The sequence below is a fragment of the Sus scrofa genome, chromosome 2, assembly GCF_054392235.1.
Source record: "Sus scrofa isolate SSC_HxYL_T2T_F1_AM1 chromosome 2, Sscrofa_HxYL_maternal_Yorkshire_Landrace_v2.0, whole genome shotgun sequence".
NCBI classification, from domain to species: Eukaryota; Metazoa; Chordata; class Mammalia; order Artiodactyla; family Suidae; genus Sus; species Sus scrofa.
This window is the reverse complement of record NC_139384.1, coordinates 29374252-29394526: the sequence shown is the minus strand read 5'-3', so window position 1 is coordinate 29394526 and position 20275 is coordinate 29374252. Positions and strand designations below refer to the sequence as shown.

The window sequence follows — 20275 nt, the reverse complement described above, 5'->3', positions numbered from 1 at the left end:
TTTGAACTCATTACCTGTCTCTACATTTTTTTTTCAATGGCCACACCTGAGACATATGTAAGTTCCCTGGCCAGGGATCGAAGCTGAGCCACATCTATGGCAATGCCAGAACCTTTGACCTATTACACTGGCTGAGGATTGAACCCACAACTCCACAGCAACCCCAGCCCCTGCGGTCAGATTCTTAACCCAGTGAGCCACAGGGGGAACTCCTACCTGTCTCTATCTTTTACCTTGGTGATATGAGCTAGTCTTTTAACGGTGCATTAGAAGATTATGCAATTATTCCAATGAATTTAACATTTTCTCTGTCACCTTCCATTAAATGATAAATATCAAAACTTAGGAATTCATGAAGAAATTTTCAACTTTTTCATCCAGCATTCTGCAGATGGCTTTCAGAGATGTAAATGCTTGAATGAGCTGAGTCAGTAAGAAGAGTAAATGCACATGTGAGCTGACTGTCTCCAAGGTGCTGCTCCTAGGCCCATAGGTGTTATTTAATTTATGGCAATAAGAACTCATGAACTATTTATTTTTCTTAAGTCAGTTTTATAGAGATATAACTTGAGTAAAATACACACCTTCTGGGGTATAATATGGTGAATTTGACATATACATATATATAGTCACACCACAACCAAAATATTAAATATTTCCATGACTCCAAAGAGAGTTCTTACACCTCTTTATAGTTAATCCTGTCCCATCACCCGAAGGCATCCGCTGGTCTGTTTCATGTCCTTTTCTAGTGTAGCAAATAAATGCAATCATACAGTATGTAGCCTTTCATTCTGGCTTCTTTCACCTACCACAATGCTGGTGAGATTCACCCATGTTGTGAATTACTTGCTTTTGTTATCACACTTTACATGTAAGGAGACTAAATCCCAGGCTGGTTAAGCGACTCACTCAAACTTGTAAGTGGCGAAGGCAGAACCCAAATCCAGCCAGCCTCATGCCAGTGCCCGTGCTCTTATTCACCTCTCTATACCTCGGCGCTGGAGGTCGGGGGCGTGGCCCTAGCCTTGCCGGTGTCATAACCCACTGAGTAGTCTTGGCTAAGTGCTTCACTTGTTTGGGTCCCCCCCCCCCCCCGTATCGTCATAATGCTAGTTTTACATATGGAACCCTCAGCTGTTTTGCAAAGAACACAAGCTGCTGCTTCTTTTCACTTTCAGGTCTGAGCAGAAAATGCTCCAAGCAGAACAACCTGGTCAAGAAAAATGAACTGTTCACATGCTTCTGAAGGAGGCGTTTGGGCCCCTGTCCTCTGACTCTCTGAATTCCAGTCCTTAGCACTGACTGCCACCCAGCTAGAGGTGAATATTTACTGAATGGTGCATACCATGCCTGTTCGGTCACTAGCTAACTCAGCCACTTGCTGGCTGAGTGACCTTGAGAAGCAATAGCTTCTAGGAGTCTCAGTCTCCTTACCTGTAATATGGGACTCAACAGCTATGTTGAGTATTAAGTGAAATCGTGCTTACAAAGCACGGTGCCAAAAGTCTAGCAATACCTCCAACAGCTTTAGGCTCTTCTAACTTTCCTTCTGTCACAAGTATCTCTAGGATTGAATGTAAGTTCCAGTGTGATGAAATGTGTACAGAACTATGAAAACATAAGATTTAATAAATTCACACCAAAAAAAATCACGTAATAAACATTTATCAGCCACTTGCTGTGTTTTTGCCCCCAGACCAGTCTCGGGATGCAGCAATGAACAGACTCATCCTCAAAAAGGAGAAAAGTACCCTGCTATCTTAGTTCCTCATGCCCACAAAAGACTCCCATCATGTTAATTTTGTTAAACATGTATCAATAATGAGGATCATTATTGCTAACAAGTATCAAGTTCTTTCTGGGTGCCAACTTCATTACATATATAGTACTTTATTTAATCCTTACAATAATCCTCAGAGGCTCCAAGACTCCTTTTTCCCAAGTGAGGAAAAAGAAGCTCAGAGCACTGACAGTGCAGGTAAATGACTGAGCTGGGATTTGGAAGCAGAGCTTAAGATTTAAATCTCTGTATTCAATGGTTTTTAATTATCTCCCATTCACTAGAAATTGAACAGCAAGAGCCGCCAGCAGCGAAGCCATGATGCACAATGCCCAGGTCATACCATCGCCTTCACCGTCTGCATGAGTCACACACCCAGAGTGGCGTGTACAACCTAAGGGACAGCCCTGGGTACCAAGAGGAAAGCAAGGGCTATCTTTAGCAAATTAGTCTTCAGAAAGGACATGCTTGACACATGGGATGTCCTTAATAAATAGTTACAGAATTATTTTATTTTATTTTGTCTTTTTGCCATTTCTAGGGCCACTCCCGCGGCATGGAGGTTCCCAGGCTAGGGGTCGAATCGGAGCTGTGGCCGCCAGCCTACGCCAGAGCCACAGCAACGCAGGATCCGAGCCATGTCTGCAACCTACACCACAGCTCATGGCAACACCAGATCCTTAACCCACTGAACAAGGCCAGGGGATAGAACCCACAACCTCCTGGTTCCTAGTCAGATTCGTTAACCACTGAGCCACGATGGGAACTCCCACAGAATTTTTAAAAAAATGAGCATGGCTTTCTGTTGGTTAAAGCACTCACCCAAGAGTTTATAGTCAGAAACAAAGACATCGATGCTAGAGAGATGGAAAACCAAACAATCACCGTAAGAGTGGAGATCACTAGCACAATCTGACTTCATCATCTGATCAATCCTGCCTAAGCCAAGAGCACTTGTTCCCAAGTTTGAGAAGGAGGAAGATACAAAAGCACGTGACTTCCACGTAATCACAGGAGGCTTCATGGAGGAGGTGTGCTTCTCAGAGAGTAATGAGAGCAGGCAAAAGGAAGCACAAAAAAAGCCAGAAGTTGTTTTCAACACAGAAACTAGAGCATAAGCTTTTGGTCACATAAACACAGCAGCAAGTAATGTGGCAATGATATACTGGCATTTTTTAAAAAGAACATCTTCCAAGATTCTTTTATGAGATGACTCTCCTTCTTAAGAGGAAAAATAGAAGAGAGTTCATCTACTATTCTTCAAAGGACCTCCCCATTCCATTTTGCACTGTAAACCTCCCTTTATGTTCCTTTATTTCTCAAGCCAGAGCTTCCCAAACTTTCCCAGTAAAGGGACCCTTAGAGTCTCTAAACTTCAGAGTGTCCTAAGCCAAAGGACAAACCTTGCAGTTATACCATTAAGTGGCTGGGTCCATACAACTTATGAAACATTGGTGTGCTAACAACTTAGTAGCTTTTAAATAATACACATACACTGAAAGGAAAAAGTTTAATTTTAAATAACCACAATTACTTACGAGTTAGATATATGTGCCTTTTAGGTATTGTACAACTTCTCAAACTTTGGAATTAGATTAGGTACTGTCATGCTAATTTTCTATTTCATAATGATTTTGTCAAAACTGATAGTATTAGGCTATCTGGGGTCTCCTATGAGGAGGGGAAATCACAGGGATAGGGGAGAGCCCATCTCGATGCCACAGGCACTGGTTCAGAATTTCAGTCCTATCAAGATTGTCAAGGTGATTCTCTTGACTTCTTCCTCTTGTTTCCAACATGGCTGCTACAGTCCAAAACATCAAGAGAATGAAGCAGGAAAGAAAGAGGAAAAGGTGGCACCAACCTCATCTAATCCCTTATAGCAAGGAAACAAAAGCTATTTCAGAGACATTCCCCCACCCCAGAAGATGTCCTTCAGCAGGTCTCATGGGCCAGAAACAGTGTCATATGTCCCTAGCTGCAAACAAGGCTGGGAAATTCAGCATTTAGCTGGATACAAAGTGATTCAAGTCAGGGCTCAATAGCAAAAGAAGGAGGAGTTGAATATTGGCTGAAGGAACAGTATTTACTGCAGAGCCTCATTTATTCATACAAAGATCAGTAGGGCACGAAGTAACTCCTGCTCTTAATAGCCTCAGGTCTAACTTGGAGACAAAAAGACTTTCATCTGAATTTTGACTATTATACAAAATGATAAACAGGTACCTCTTACTGTAGGAAGGTGCTTAATTTTCCAAGGAGGGTCAGAGAAAGTTCTAGGAAGGAGCTGGCCACATTGTAAAAGAAAGGCATTTAGGAAGAGGAACAGCAAGCACAGAGCTTCACAGATGAGAAGAAAGTGTTACATGATTTGAATAGCACATGAGCAGTGTCTACAGCACAGGATAGATGGGAGGAGGTGGGGGTGGCAGGAAAAGAAACAGAATGGGTCATGGAACCAGCTCTGTGGAGAAGAGTCTAAGAAGGGCAGTGGACATCTACCACTTTTCTTTTTTCCTTGGCCCTGGGTGACTTCTTTGAGGAAACGCTCTTTTCATACTCTACAGATCTGCCCATTACAAAGCCTAACCTTCCATTCTCTACACGTGGTTCCCTGACCCATACAGGACCAGAGTCCTTACAGGAATTGATATGGATGCTGAATGAGGGACTCCCTCCTAAAGAAGACCTAAACCTGGGCTGCCAGTAACCGTATTTTCTTCTTTCAGAGAGAGCTTGCCTGAAGAATGGGACAGGGTAGCCAGTTGGAGGAGCAGGGGAGGGAGAGACTGATGAAATAATTTTAACATCCTGGATTCAACTGAACTAAATCCATCCAGGAGTTACTTAGGCTAATAACATCTCTGCTTTTATTTAAGCCAGTTTAAGCCAGTTTTTATTAAGCTAGTTTGAGTTGGGTTCCTATCATTTGCAGTTGGAAGGGTCTTGACAAATGGGATACAGCCTAGAAGCAGGAAGACCCATTAAGAGGCTCTCACCACATTCTCTTCTCATATCTGGCTACAGGCTGGACTTTCACGGGCTTCAAGACTACCTGCCTTGGCTGCTGGGGATAGATGCATCACTTTTCTGGAGCTTTTCACTGTCCCCGCTTTAATTTCATGTGCTCTCTGAGACATTGATTCTTACCCAGCTGGCTGGATGGCACCCAATTCCTGTCCTGCGAATGTCGGCTGTCTTCCCGGGCTGCGATGCGACTCCACGATCAGCCAGTGGCATCCAGGAACATAATGGACTTCTAGGAAAACCAATGTTCCACAAGAGCAGCATGCAGCTAGCGCTGATAGCAGCTCTAACAGCCATGCACACAATGATGCCCTAGACATCATTCATGGCCTCTGGTGTTCAGAAGCCTGGCATGAGCTCCAGCAGTCAGGATATCCAGCCCATTGACAGGCATTACTGATCTGGTTATGCAAATCCTTGGAGGCTGTAAGGCTGACCGAGGTAGGACATATCACTGCTTTCTAGGAGTTTCACCTGCAGATTTTAGTGCATCTTACATCCCAAACCAGCCGCTTACTAGGTGGATGAGCCTGGGAAAGGAATTTCACCTCCCTGAATATCTGCTTCCTCAATTTTCGGTAGGCATAGTAACATTAGTCACTAACATAGATTGAGTGCCTACTATGTGCCAGGCATGTGAAGCACTGTACATGTAGTCATCTCCCTCTATAAGGACTGACACATTTTGAGGGTTTTTTTTTTTTTTTTTAATCTTGGCTTTTTCTTTTTCTTTTTTTTTTTTTTTTACATCTGGGTTTATCATTGTTATTGAAGTTGATGGTCCACGAATGAGGAAAGTGACACCTGGAAGCAGTGAATGACCTGCTTAAATTCACACAGCATAATTAGTGACAGAGCAAAATAGAACACATCTCCTCCAAAGTAAGAGACATGCCCCAAAGCAACAAAGATAATAGGGTATCTATAAATTACTTAATCTAGAATATGTAATTTCTATGGAGAAAACTTTAGAATCCCAGTGAAACACATAAAAACTGATCTGATTAAGTGGTGATTAGAGATAGCCTATGCTTCTGAATGGGCATTTTCAAATTCTCAGGGTAACAGTTATTCCCAGAGTAATCCATACATTAAATGTGATCGGAAATCAACTGGGCTTTTTGAGGATATTAAAAAAATGGTTTTAAAATTATCTTTGGAAGAGCGAGCCATAAATACCTAAATCAACTTTAAGAAGAGGGGAGAACTGCCTTACCAGTCTTTGAGATGCATCACAAGATAATAGTAATAAAAAAAAGTTTGGTATTGGCATAAGAATGAACAGACAGATCTATGAAACATCACAGAGAAGTGAGAGTCAGACCCATGTACATATGGAGCCTAATATATGGCAAAGGGGGGCATTGCAGTTCTAGTGGGAAAGACCAGATTGTTTTGAAGATGGAGTACCAGAACCTGCTTCACTATTTGGAGAAAAATAAAACAGGATTCCTACCTAGGAGGTTCCAGATGAATAAACAACCTTTGAAAGATAAAATATGAAATATTAGAAAAAACTGAAACATCTTTGTGATCTAGGGGTAGGAAAAGATTTTATGAATATAGGAATTTCTTTTCAGCAAAGGACATGATGGGAAAAATGACAAGAAAAATAAAGATTTTTGTAATATATAAAATAGAAAAGGTATTTATTATGGCATATCTCAGAGATATTGTAATTTCAGTTCTAGACCACTGCAATAAAATGAATATCCTAATAAAACAAATCACATTAATTTTTTTGGTTTCCCAGTGCCTAAAAGTTACATTTACATTGTACTGGAGTATATTAAGTGTGCAATAGCACTATGGTTAAAAAAACAATGTACATACCTTAATTAAAAAACACTCCATTGCTTAAAAAATGTTAACCATCATCTGACAACACCACAGAGTTGCCATAGACATGCCTATAAAAAGATGAAGACAATGTAATGATTGTCTAGGGGCTGAGAGAGGAATGGGAATGAGATATAGAAATAAATAGAAAATTTAAATGTCCAATCAATTAAAAAGTTTAAACAGTAATTTGAGAAAAAGAAAGAAAGACAAGAGATTCATGGCTCCTGACCACCTGATCAGTGCTTTTCTTTCCATATCCTGTTGCCTCTTGTATTAGTCATACTCCCCAAACAATGGTAATGCTTTAAATCATAAGTTGTTTCGTGTGTTTTAACTACAATGCTTCCTCAGACCTCCAGAAAAACCCTGAAAAGTAAGGAGGGCAAATGTTATAATGGGGCTGGAATGTCCTCTGGCTTCCTCTTAAGAGATTAATAGTGGCTCACCCTGACATGGCACATAGCATGTGACAGGTGCTATTCTGAACATTTTATAGGTATCAATACATTTAAATCTCATAACAATTCCCAAGGGTAAGGTCTTACTGTTATCATCATCTCCATTTTACAGCAGAGGAAACTGAGGCATAATGGAGTGACTTGCTGTGCAAAGAGTACATAACAGGTCCAGGATTTGAGTCCAGACGTTCTGACTCAAGAGTTAAGGTGACCACATAGATTAAAGCCCAAATTGGGAAAGTTTTAAGTTTGAAAAGGGTGCTAATAGTAATTAGTCTGAGGTTACATCCATACACTAAGACGTCCTGGGAAAAACAGGACACTTGGCACAAGGCCAAGTCCAAGATTCTTCTTCCTCTTTTTCTTTTTTTTTTTTTTGTCTTTCTAGAGCCTCACCTGGGGCATATGGAGGTTCCCAGGCTAGGGGTCCAAGTGGAGCTGTAGCTGCTGGTCCATAACACAGCCACAGCAGCATAGGATCCGAATAGCATCTAAAACCTACACCACAGTTCACAGCAATGCCAGATCCTTAACCCACTGAGCAAGGCCATGTCCTCATGGATGCTAGTTGGGTTCGTTAACCACTGAGCCATGACAGGAACTCCCAAATTCAAGCTTCCGGACACTCTGCTCTGCTGCCTCTCAGAAGGCAGCCCAGGCCCCTGAGTCCATAGAACAGTGTCCTCTGCATGGCAGCAGGACTATTTCAAATTAGACTTTGCCAATTCCCTGAAAAAAATAACATTAGAAAGTGGTTCCATGAGTATTTAGAAAATGGAAATAGATCTGGTTTCAAAGCTAAAAAGCATTGAGTTAGGCCCTCAGGAACTTGGGTGGGAGCTGTCATTAGCAGGAAGATAAAGCCCCAGTCAGGTTTTGGTTCCATGTCAAAGGAAAAAGGATGAAGAATCTGGAGAGGTGAGCTCTTGCTTCTGATCTGGGGTTAAATTGGCTGGTTTATGGAAATCACTTTTCTATAACACAGCGTACTCCGCCCTGCAAAATGGAGAGGCTTCTACTCCTTTCCCACCCAACCACCTCAAGAACAATTAATAATTACAGTAATAGCTGCCTTAAACTGATGCTTAATTGGCAGCATTCACTCACTCCCTTATATCCATGATCTCATTTATCACAATAACCTTCTGAAGCAAGTATTATTATTGTTGTTGTTGTTGTTATATCCATTTTACAGATGACGAAGTGAGGCTGAGAGATACTCAGTTGTTGCTGAAAGTCACACATTTTGTAATAAATCCACATTTTCCTGCCTTAGTGCCCATGCTCTAGGGTAGATATTGGCTCCCTATGAGAATTTAGCTTAGCAGTTCTCTCCCATTGCTCAGAGTGATGTCTGCTGGACAAAATGTGGGCAACATTCCTCACTCTAACCCATCTATGAATAGGGAATAATGGTGGTTTCAAAGATTAGCTTCATCCCCCCAAACCCCAGTTTTAGGGGAATCTATGCACTCTCAGGCTTGAAAAAAAATGCATATATTTGGAATGGAAACAAATATCAAAAGAATCTTTTGGACATATTTTTCAATACAGAAAGAATTAGGATGCATCAGTTTCCAGAAAAGCAAAGTCTCCTCTGGGAAGGGAAGAAAAGAAGATACCATGATATAAAGTAATTGAGTCATTGTAACTGGCATAGCATCAATGCCCTATGCTGGTGAGAAAAGCTCCCCCTGCATAATCCTTGAAGCTACTGCCTCCAGCATTTCAGAGCTCCTTGACATGATCATCTAATCTTTCAAACTAAGAACAGCTTCTTGTTGGCAGGTCCAAGGAATTTCACACAACTCCAACTGATCTCTGAAGCTCAACAGTTTTTATTAACCTGCTCTGGCTTTTGAAGATGGATACAAATTAAAGGACTGGATGTTGGTATTTAAAGCATTCCAGGGCAAATAATCCTAAATTTCACATGAAACCACAAAAAACCCCAAACTGCCAAGCAACCTTGAGAAAAAAGAACAACACTGAAAGGATAACCCTCCCAGACTTCAAACTATATTACAAAACTACAGTCATCAAAATAGCATAGTACTGGCACAAAGACAAACACATGGATCAATGGAACAGAATAGAGAGCCCAGAAATTAACCCACACCTACAGTCAATTAATCTACGACAATTAGATAGGCACTTTTCTATACAGTGGAGAAAAGACAGTCTCTTTTAAATGGTGCTAGGAAAACTAGACGTAAAAGAAAAATGAGATTAGAACATTTTCTTACACTATATATAAAAATAAACTCAAAATCGATTAGACTTAAAAGACCTGAATCCTTAAAGCACCTGGAAAAGAACATAAGCAGAACACTCTTTGACATAAACAGTAGTAATATTTTTTGGACTAGTATCCCAAGGCAAAATAAATTAAAGCAAAAATAAACAAATAGGACCTAATGAAAAGCTTTTGCATAGCAAAGGAAATCAATGACTATATGAAAGGACAATCTATGGAATGGGAAAAAATATTTGCAAATGATGTGAGAGATAAGGGATCACTTTCCAAAATATACAAACAGATCATATAGCTAAATATCAAAAAAACCCCAACCAATCAAAAGATAGGCAGAGGACCTGAAGAGACCTTATTCCAAAGAAGATATACAGATAGCTAACAGGCACATAAAAAGATGCTTAACATGGCTAACCATTAGAGAAATGCAAGTCAAAACAACAATGGGATATCACCTCACTTATCGTCAAAAAGTTACAAATAACAAATGTTGGAGAAATGTGGAGAAAAGGGTACCCATGTACACTGCTGATGGGAATGTAAACTGCGCAGACATATGGAAAACAGTACGGAGGTTCCTCAAAAAACTAAAAATACAACTACCATACCACCTGGCAATTCTACTCCTGGGTGTATATCTGGAAAAACAAAAATACTACTTTGAGAAAATATATGCGTCCCAAAGATTATATATATACACATATATATATATATATGTGTATATATATATATACATATACACATATATATATATGTGTGTGTATATATATATATACATACATACATATATATACCCACCCCTCACATATATGATTGTATATATACGATTGTATATATAGTAGAATATTATCATAACATTCTATGATACATATCATATGATATTAGCCACAAAAGAATGAAATTCTGCCACTTGCAGCAACATGGATGGACCTAGAGAATACTATGCTTAGTGAAATAAATCAGAGAAAGACAAATATTGTATGATATTGCTTATATGTGGAATCTTAAAAAAAAGCAAGTGAATGTATAGGCAAAGCAGAAACAGACAAACAAACTTGTGATTACCAAAGAGGAAAGGGAAGTGGGGACAAATCAGGGGTGCGGGATTTACAGATACAAACTCATGTATCAAATAGACAGGCAACAAAGATATACTGCAAAGCTCAGGGAATTATGGCCGTTATCTTGTAATAACCTATAATGGAGTATAATCTGTAAAACTACCGAATCACTATGCTGTACACCTAAAACTAATACAATATTGTAAATTAACTATACTTCAATTAAAATTTTTTAAAAATTGAAAAAGCCCCTTCAGGATAATTTTTCCAGTGTCAGGGAGTGATGGTCTCCCTCCCTCATGGAGACTGCATTTAGGATATTCCAAAGGGACCCCATGTTCCCTCACCTGTATATGACATATTGCAGCATCACAAAAAAAATGTTTACTCCTGTTTGATTTGCAACTGAGATAGACCTTCCAATCTCAACTCTTCATTTACCTCATTATTTTTTTAAACTTAAATTTAAGTCTTAAAATTTGAGAGATGGAGAGAGCTAATGTGGATTCAGTTCTGCCCCCCTCATCAAGTATAACTGAGTGATTTAATTTCTCCCGAACTTGTTTCCTTGTCTTACTTTGATACGAGAAAGAAAAATGAGATATTTTTAATTTAAAAAAATTCACGGAAAACCACTTTGAAAATCCTTTGGCTTCTCTGGGATAACATTAGCTTCCTAACAGCAATTTTGGCATAGTTCCTCAACCATCTGAACTAAACTGAATAAATAGCTCAACGATGTGGTAACATGTGGATGAAGTCATGGTGAGTAGGAAAACTACTGGCAGCTGCCAAAAACCCACAAATTTATCAAGGCGGTACTGACCCTAAGCCTTATAGGTAGAACAAAATAATTCTTCCTTTTCATGGATTTTAACTTCCATAACACTCTTTGATATTGGGAGATTAGCCGACAAACATCCAAGAAAACAGAAGAACAGATCTAGATTTTAAGGTATTGGAATTCCCAAAAGGTAGAGCATTCCAGGGGCAGAAATACCCTAGCATCAGTGATGCTATTACACCAAGGACGAGAGTTCCTTCTCTCTGAATCACCTACCTAGTGCCATCTTGCTGACCGCTGGAAAGCACAACTTCTTCTAATGTGGGATTCAACTGATGAGGACTTCACTGATTGGAAGAACTTCCCTCAAGGCACAAGCATCCCGTCTCCTATTTCCTTCTCCACTTGAATATTAAAATATCCAAAGCACAAGGGGTAAAAGGAGTCTATGAAAACTACATCTCAGATTCTATGGTGCGGCAAGATGGAATTTTAAAATACACTGTAATTTCTCATTTCTTCTTCCTCAAGCAAAAGTAATGGTTGTCTAAAGAGGATTGAGGAAAATTAGCAGAAACAGCAACAACTGCTGAGTCTTTCTTAAGCACCTGGCATTTTTATGACCACTCATACTTATTATCTCATTTAATCTCCCTAGCAACCTTATGAGACGGGCACTATTATCTCCATTTTACTGACGAGGAAACTGAGGGACAGAAAGCTTAAATAAATTTCCTAAAGAGCTAAGAAAGGTGGAGCTTTGAGACTTAATGTTCAGTTTTTGCCTTCCAAACTAGGCTTATTTTAGAGAATATGCTTATGAAAATAAAAGCTTTGAATTTGCAAGTGCTTGGCTTTAAAACAAACAAACAAACAAAAAAACCTTTGCTGAATTATAATTCATATATACTAAAAAAATGCACAAATCAATGAAGCTTCACAAAGTAAACAGTCTTGTTTAATTGGTACCCAAATCAAGAAACAATGCTTAATGATAATAGCTGTGTAACGGAGTTTGAAATAAAAAAGTATGATGCCTCCCTCTTTGGAAAAAAAAAGAAACAATGCTACTAGCACCCAGAAATTCTCCATAAATTCTCCCTCAAATTCAAATATACCCTCAAGAGTATTTTTGACTTTTAAAAACAACTGATTGATTTGCGCATGTTTTTGAACTTGATATAACTGGAATCGCACCTTAGGTAATTTCTGTGTTTGGCTTCTATCACTCAAAATTTAATTGTGAGATTCACTCATATTGCTGTGTGGTTTCAATGATGTGTGGAATTCTATATGCATGTGCCAAAATGTGTTTATCCGTTTTACTATTGATTGACATTTGGATTGTTTCCAGTTTGGAGCTATAATGCATACAGTATCACTTTGACTCTATGAATATATCTTTTGGTGAACATGAACACACACTTTGGGGGTACACATGTAGGAATGGGAGTGATGGGTTATATGTTATGCCTGAGTTCCTCTTACAGATATTGCTCAACAGTTCTCCAAAGTCACTGAAGCACTTTACATACCCACTAGGTATTCCTATGAGCTTCATAGCTGCCCTATGTTCTCACCAACATTCTCTGTTGTCTGCCTTCATTGTAGCCATTATAGAGGGCACGGTTGGCTGTACATTTGGTGGAAACCAATGGAAAATGAAAACGTAGAGCTCTTTATTTAAAATTAGTAAGAATTTCAAGACCATGACAGCAAAGCCTTAAGCCATGAGCAGGATCCATTCAAGAGTGAGCCCTGGAGTTCCTGTCGTGGTGCAGTGGTTAACGAATCCGACTAGGAACCATGAGGTTGCGGGTTCGGTCCCTGCCCCAGCTCAGTGGGTTAACAATCCGGCGTTGCCGTGAGCTGTGGTGTAGGTTGCAGACGCGGCTTGGATCCTGCGTTGCTGTGGCTCTGGCGTAGGCTGGCGGCCACAGCTCCGATTAGACCCCTAGCCTGGGAACCTCCATATGCCGCAGGAGCGGCCCAAGAAATAGCAAAAAGACAAAAAAAAAAAAAAAAAAGAGTGAGCCCTGTGTGACTGCATAGTCCACATACTTATGAAGCCATCCCTGGAGGTGAGGATGTAGTCGTGTTACATCATGATTTTAATTACATTTCCTTGGTGGTTAATGAAATTGAACATATTTTTGTATGTTTACTAGCCATCTTGATACCCTCTTTTAAATTGAGCCTGTTCAAAGACACATGTACTCCAGTGTTCATTGCAGCACTATTTACAATAGCCAAAACATGGAAACAACCTAAATGTCCATCAACAGAGGAGTGGATCCAGAAGATGTGGTACATATACACAATGGAATATTACTCAGCCATTAAAATGAACGAAATACCAGCATTTTTTGCAACATGGATGGACCTAGAAACTATCATGCTAAGTGAAGTCAGCCATACAATGAGACACCAGCATCAAATGCATTCACTGACATGTGGAATCTGAAAAAAGGACGGACGGAACTTCTTTGCAGAACAGATGCTGACTCACAGACATTGAAAAACTTATGGTCTCCAGAGGAGACAGTTTGGGGGGTGGAGGGATGTGCTTGGGCTATGGGATGGAAATCCTGTGAAATCAGATTGTTATGATCATTATACAACTACAGATGTGATAAATTCATTTGAGTAATTTAAAAATAAATAAATAAATAAATAAAATAAATTGAGCCTGTTCATTTACCTGTTTGATTTTTTTAAAGTTTATCTTTTGAAAAGTAATTTGTAGACATTTACATATTTTAAGTTAAATTTAATTGAATTAAATATTTTATTTTTATTTATTTATTTTTTTTATTAAAGTGTATTTTATTTTTTATTATTATTATTATTTTTTTTTATTTTCCCACTGTACAGCAAGGGGGTCAGGTTATCCTTAGATGTATACATTGCAGTTACAGTTTTTTCCCCCACCCTTTCTTCTGTTGCGACACGAGTATCTAGACATAGTTCTCAATGCTATTCAGCAGGATCTCCTTGTAAATCTATTCTAGGTTGTGTCTGATAAGCCCAAGCTCCCGATCCCTCCCACTCCCTCCCCCTCCCATCAGGCAACCACAAGTCTCTTCTCCAAGTCCATGATTTTCTTTTCTGAGGAGATGTTCATTTGTGCTGGATATTAGATTCCAGTTATAAGTGATATCATATGGTATTTGTCTTTGTCTTTCTGGCTCATTTCACTCAGTATGAGATTCTCTAGTTCCATCCATGTTGCTGCAAATGGCATGATGTCATCCTTTTTAAGTTAAATTTAATTGAATTAAATAATTTAAAATAAAAAATAATTTGTAGGAATCTGTATATTTTCTGGATATTAGACCTGGATATAAGGACTGGGATATTTTCTAGATATGAGGACTTGTTACATATATAAATATATATATATTTAAATGTGTGTGTATTAAATCCCTTCTCCCACTCTGTGGCTTGTCTTTAGAGTCTCTTCATGGTGTCTTTTGTTGAACAAGTTATTAGTTTTAAGACATTTTAACTTCTGACTTTTTTATGACTAGTGATTTCACATCAGACTTGAGAAATCTTTGTTTACCCCAAAGCCATGAAAATATTATCTTCTATTTTCTTTTGAAAGCTTTATATTTTACATTTACACATGTTGATCTAAAAATGTATCCAGGAGTTTCTGTTGTGGCTCAGCTAAAAGGAACCCAACTAGTACCCATGGAGATGCAGGTTTGATCCCTGGACCTGCTCAGTGGGCTAAGGATCCGGCATTGCTGTGAGCTGCAGCGTAGGTCACAAATGCGGCTCAGGCTCAGATCTGGCGTTTCTGTGGCTGTGGCATGGGCCAGCAGTTGGAACTCTGATTTGACCCATAGCTTGGGAACTTACATATGCAGCAGATGCGGCCCGAAAAATAAAAATAAATAAAAATTTATCGGAAACTGATTCTTGCGTATGGTTGGAGGAAAGAGGACTAAAGATTTGTTTTTATCCATATGTCCAGCCAAATGACTCAGCACAATTTTTCTAAAAAGTCCATCTTTACCCTCTCTGCATTGTAGTACTACCTTTGTCATAGTTGGGCAATCATAAGTGGGTCTATTCCTAGATTCTCTATTCTCTTGCTTTGGCTTTTTTGCTATCCTTCTACCAATACTAATCTATCTTAATAATAGTTCTTAATATTTGGTAGGGTAAGTCCTCCATTTTTATTTTTTAAGATTACCTTTTGTATTCTTGGCCTGTTGTATTTCCGTATAAATTTCAGAATCGGTTTGATTTGGAATTATATTCAAACTATAGATCAGTTTGAGGAGAACTAACATCTCTACAATATTGAGTCTTTTCAGTTCATGAGTAAGTTGTATTCATTCATTTATGTTTTCTTCGATTTCTCTCAATAATATTTTATAAGTTTTATTGTAGAAGTCTTATACATCTGTCATTTGATTTACTTGTAGGTACTTAATTTTTTATGCTATTCTAAATGGTGATTTTATTTTCAGTGTTATTTATATAATTGACATATAGCTCTGTATAACTTTAAGGTATACATCAAATTGATTTGACTTGCATGCATCATGAAATGAGTGCCGCTATAAGTTTAGTAAACATCTACCATTTCATATAAATACAAAATAAAAGAAAAACATTTTTTCCTTATGACGAGGATGCTTAGGATTTACTTCTTTCATATATAACATACTGAAGGGTTAATTTATTCACCATGTTGAACTCACATCCCTAGTACTTATTTATCTTTTTCTTTTTTGGCCACATGGAGGCCTGTGGAAGTCCCTGGACCAGGGATTCGGCCTGCGCCACAGCAGCAAATGGGAGCCACTGCAATGACAACACCGGATTCTTAACCCGCTGTGCCACAAAAGAACTCCTTACTTATCTTATAATTAGAAGTTTTGACCATCTTCATCCAAAAGTCCCACACCCCCCAGCCTCCCCGACTCACCTTATATAGGACATGTCCTGTGCTGCTCAGTCCAGTCCTGCTGGGCCTCCCGAACCAGGTGCTCAAGAGGCGTCACCTTTGCGGGCTCCATGAGCCCTCCTGCTGTGAAGGTCCACTGGCTACCGCCACCCTGCACTGGTGGGCAGAGCTGTCCCTCAGGCGGCTCCCCTGTGCCAGGCCGGTGGCTAGGGTGCAGCGCGCCCGCTGAGGTTGGAGCGAAACGCTGGAGTGGGAGGGGCTTTTCAGCAGGGCATGCGCACTGGTGCCCACAGGTGGCGCATTTCAAAATGGCGCTCGCTCCCAGGCGCCTTCTGCAGGGTTGTCTGGTGTTACAAAAAAGGCTCCTACCAGTGTGTCCAGCTTCAGGGAGAGTCCCACCTGCGTCCTGCCTCTCTAGCAGATGCTTCAAGATTAGCAAATGGGTCCCTTCACCTATGGTCCACGCGCGTTTCAACCTCCTGTTTTGAGCTGGATTTTTACTCGAGTGAGTCTGCGCACAAGCCTTTTAAGAGTGGGTTTTCTGTTCCTGCAGTTCCGTAATTTTCCTGGGTATATTCTTCGTTGGTTTTCAAACACAGGTGCACGGGGAACTTGTCTCTCCTGTACCGACCTAGGGGTTTAAGCCCCTGATACAGAGCTCGAGTCCCTCACTCTTTAGGGAAATGATCTACACCTTTGTAATTCCTCCTGGTTGTGCATCACTGCGGCTGGGGAGATGCAGTGTTTTCTCTGCCTCTCCTACCCATCTCCATGCTGTTCTTTTACCATTTGTTGTGGAGGCCCTATTTATTTCCGTTTTCAGGTCCCTTTCCATATGTAGTTGTAGATTTGTTCTATCAGTGGGAGAGTGAATCCAGGATCTTCCTAAACTGTAATCTTGAACAAGTCCAATAAAATATATTTTTAATATAATACAACAGTCCTGTGAGGGAGTTACTGTTAGTATCCCTATTTTATGGAGGAGGAAATTGTGACTCAGAGTTTGAGTCGTCTGCCCGAGGTTGCATAGCTGGTAAGGAACTGAATTTGACATTTGGGTTCAAACCCAGCTCCGCCACTTACTAAATGTCTTTGTTTGGGTTCTCCCAGAAGCAGACACTGAAACAAGAATGTGAATACAAGGGAATTCCCGTTCAGGTGCAGTGGAAACAAATTCGACTAGTATCCGTGAGGATGCTGGTTCAATCCCTGGCCTTGCTCAGTGGGTTAAGAATCTGGCGTTGCCACCAGCTGTGGTGTAGGTCACAGACGTGGTTCGGATCCCAAGTTGCTATGGCATAGGCCAGCAGCTATAGCTCTGATTTGACCCCAGCCTGGGAACGTCCATATGCTGCACCTGTGCCCCCCCCCCCCAAAAAAAGGCAGCCAGCAAAAGAAAAGAATTTGTAAGTAGCTTATTTAGGAAATTTAGGGAACATAGGTAGATAGGCGGGGAAGTGATGAAGGGAAAGTCGATAGATAACATGGGGCTACTCAAGTGATGTGAAGACATATCCTGTTCCTCTTGGGTTTCCCCCACAGTGATCATGCTGCTTTGTGCTCTTCTGGGGTCCACAGACATTAGTGCAGGGGAGGTCTTCTGACCCCTTGAGAATGTCAGTTGATCTATTTCCAACAAACAAATGAGTTCTCTATGGCTCTCTACTTTGTAACACACTGTTTTGTTTGCTTGTTTTTTTCTAACTTCTATTAGAAGTTCTTTCTTCTGTAACTTTCTTCCCTGTGGATGATGATTATCATAGCTCATATCTGTTGAAATATTTACCTTACTTAGAAAAATAGCCAGGAGTTCCCATCGTGGCTCAGTGGTTAACGAAACTGACTAGGAACCATGAGGTTGCGGGTTTGATCCCTGCCCTTGCTCAGTGGGTTAAGGATCCAGTGTTGCCGTGAGCTGTGGTGTAGGTTGGTGGCTGTAGCTCCGATTCGACCCCTAGCCTGGGAACCTCCATACGCCGCACCAAGAAATGGCAAAAAGCCAAAAAGAAAAAAAAAAGAAAGAAAGAAAGAAAGAAAAATAGCCAGATAAGTAGCAGTATTCAGCAGTAATAAGAAAGACAAAAGAGCAGTAAAATGGTGGTAATGCCCAGTTGCTGGCATCTAAGTTCCTCAAATCCCTACTTGACTAATTTGCTTTGAACTGGATGCGGCAGGACTCTGAGCATCCATTTGCCTGTGTGCCTTAGGCATGGCACCTTGCCCATAGTTGCATTTGCTAAATAATTGATGAGTCATCGATAAATGTCTGTTCTGAAGAAAAAGGTTCAAATACCAGTCCATTTCTATTTTCAAGTTCTTTCTTCCAAAATGCTTCTTTGGTCCTCTATTCCTAGACATGTTTGTGGAAAGCTTACCCAGCTCTCTCTCTCTCTCTGTCATAAAGAAGTGGGTGTGGAGCTTAAACTGTAAGAATCAACAGTAGAATAAAATTAAAATTTAGCATTTATAAGAGAAGGTAAAATCACTCCCAATTTGGGTACTGTGAGTTCTTAGGGTTTTATAAATTTAAAAATAATAGTTGTCATTGAGCATTTGTGACTATATCTATTTGAAATTGTAATAAAACAACACAGGTTAGAAGATTTATCACTTTTATTTGGGGAGACAGGAAATTGCAAGTGATAGGAACCTTATCCAACTTGCTAGAGCAATGAAGTTAATTTGTTTGTTCCTATGACTAAGCAGTAAAAGATAGACTCTCTTCCGACCCATCAAAATGCAGGTGTTCAAATATCATCAGGGCTCCATCCCATGGTGACCAACCATTTTAGTTAGTCTGGCACCCTGAAAGATCCTCATCTTGGGGACATTTAGTCATCATTTCTCTTTCTTCATCCATCGGTGTTGTTTGTTGGTTTTATTCTTAGGCAGGTTCACTCGACATGGTAGCAAAGATGACCACTGGAAGCTCTCAACTTGCATGATCCTTACAACTAGTAACTCCAGGAAAGAAAGAGTACTTACATCCTAATAGTTCCAACAACTTTCTGGGGATCACTCTGATTGGCCTGCCTAGAGTTAAATGACTTAAGCCAAAATTGGTCAGAGGGAGCAGGTGCTCAGTTGGCCAGCCTGGGTCATATGGTCACCCTGGATGGGAAAAGTGAACAGTATTTTTTACTACCTATCATATAGGATGGGGTAATTCCCAGAAAGAAAGGTGCTAGAAAAACAAAAAGAGGAGATATCCATTACAGTGGACTATTTCTTGAGTATTTACTCTATGCCAGGAACTTGCAATATAATTGTTACTAAGTGAGTGTTTGAGAGGGAAATCTTTTAAATAATGGAGAAACTTATTTAAAGAATCCTTATTGGTGGAAAGACTGAGAACAACTGACCTCGACTCTGATTCATAGAGCTGTGGGAGAAACCTGGAAGTGAATTTGCAAAGTACCATTCAGTCCCTTTATAAACAAGGGCACTTTCAGTACTTCTATTCTGCCCAACTCACATGCAAAGGATCAGGGCACTTGTGGTTTTCCTATGTCTCATTATAAGGAAACTGTCCCATCATGCAAATCAGAGTAGGCAAGATGCTTGTGTGATCCACCACATGGAAAGAGTTCCAAAGTTTTCCAAGGGCCATCTGTCCCCAATTTTTCTCACTTGCTCCCTGGCCCTTTCCACTGATAGAGTCAGAAATAAGTCTTAACACACAATTAGATTTAAGGGAGAGGGGGCCCTTAGATTGAAAAATCATATGCATATGGAAAAATCATATGCATATCGTGTATTACAGCTTTCAAGGCTGATTTGGCTTGGGCAGGGCAGGGAGAAGGGTTTGAACTGGAGGTAGCTGAGAGACTTGGGGAAGGGATCTGGAAGAACTTGGAAATCAATAGTCTAGGTTTAAGCTGGACAAAGTGGCAGAAATAAAGTCATAAGCAGGTTCCAGGAGCTGAGACTACCCAGAGTTCTTGGAAGGCCTGGTCCCTTTGTTCTTTTCACACAGAGAGGCTCTGAGTATGAGGATTCAGGTCATTTCTATTGATAAGAAATTCCAATTTTGGGAAATAGAGTGATTTTTTTTTTTTTTTTAAGGGAAAAGCACATTTTGATCCATCTGGGGAAGAATGGTCTAGAGAAAACCACTTGAGATGGCCACGATACCATTGTAC

General features: G+C 40.0%; 1 long non-coding RNA gene across 1 annotated transcript in view; it reads right to left on the bottom strand.

Annotated features, from left to right (window-relative positions):
• The window catches only part of LOC146405300 (uncharacterized), a 68414-nt gene extending 52035 nt beyond the window's left edge, over positions 1-16379 (bottom strand). The window contains exon 1 of the long non-coding RNA XR_014837107.1: positions 16155-16379. This is a non-coding gene — a long non-coding RNA (uncharacterized LOC146405300). The remainder of the gene's footprint in view (positions 1-16154) is intronic.
• Between the last annotated feature and the right edge of the window lie 3896 nt (positions 16380-20275).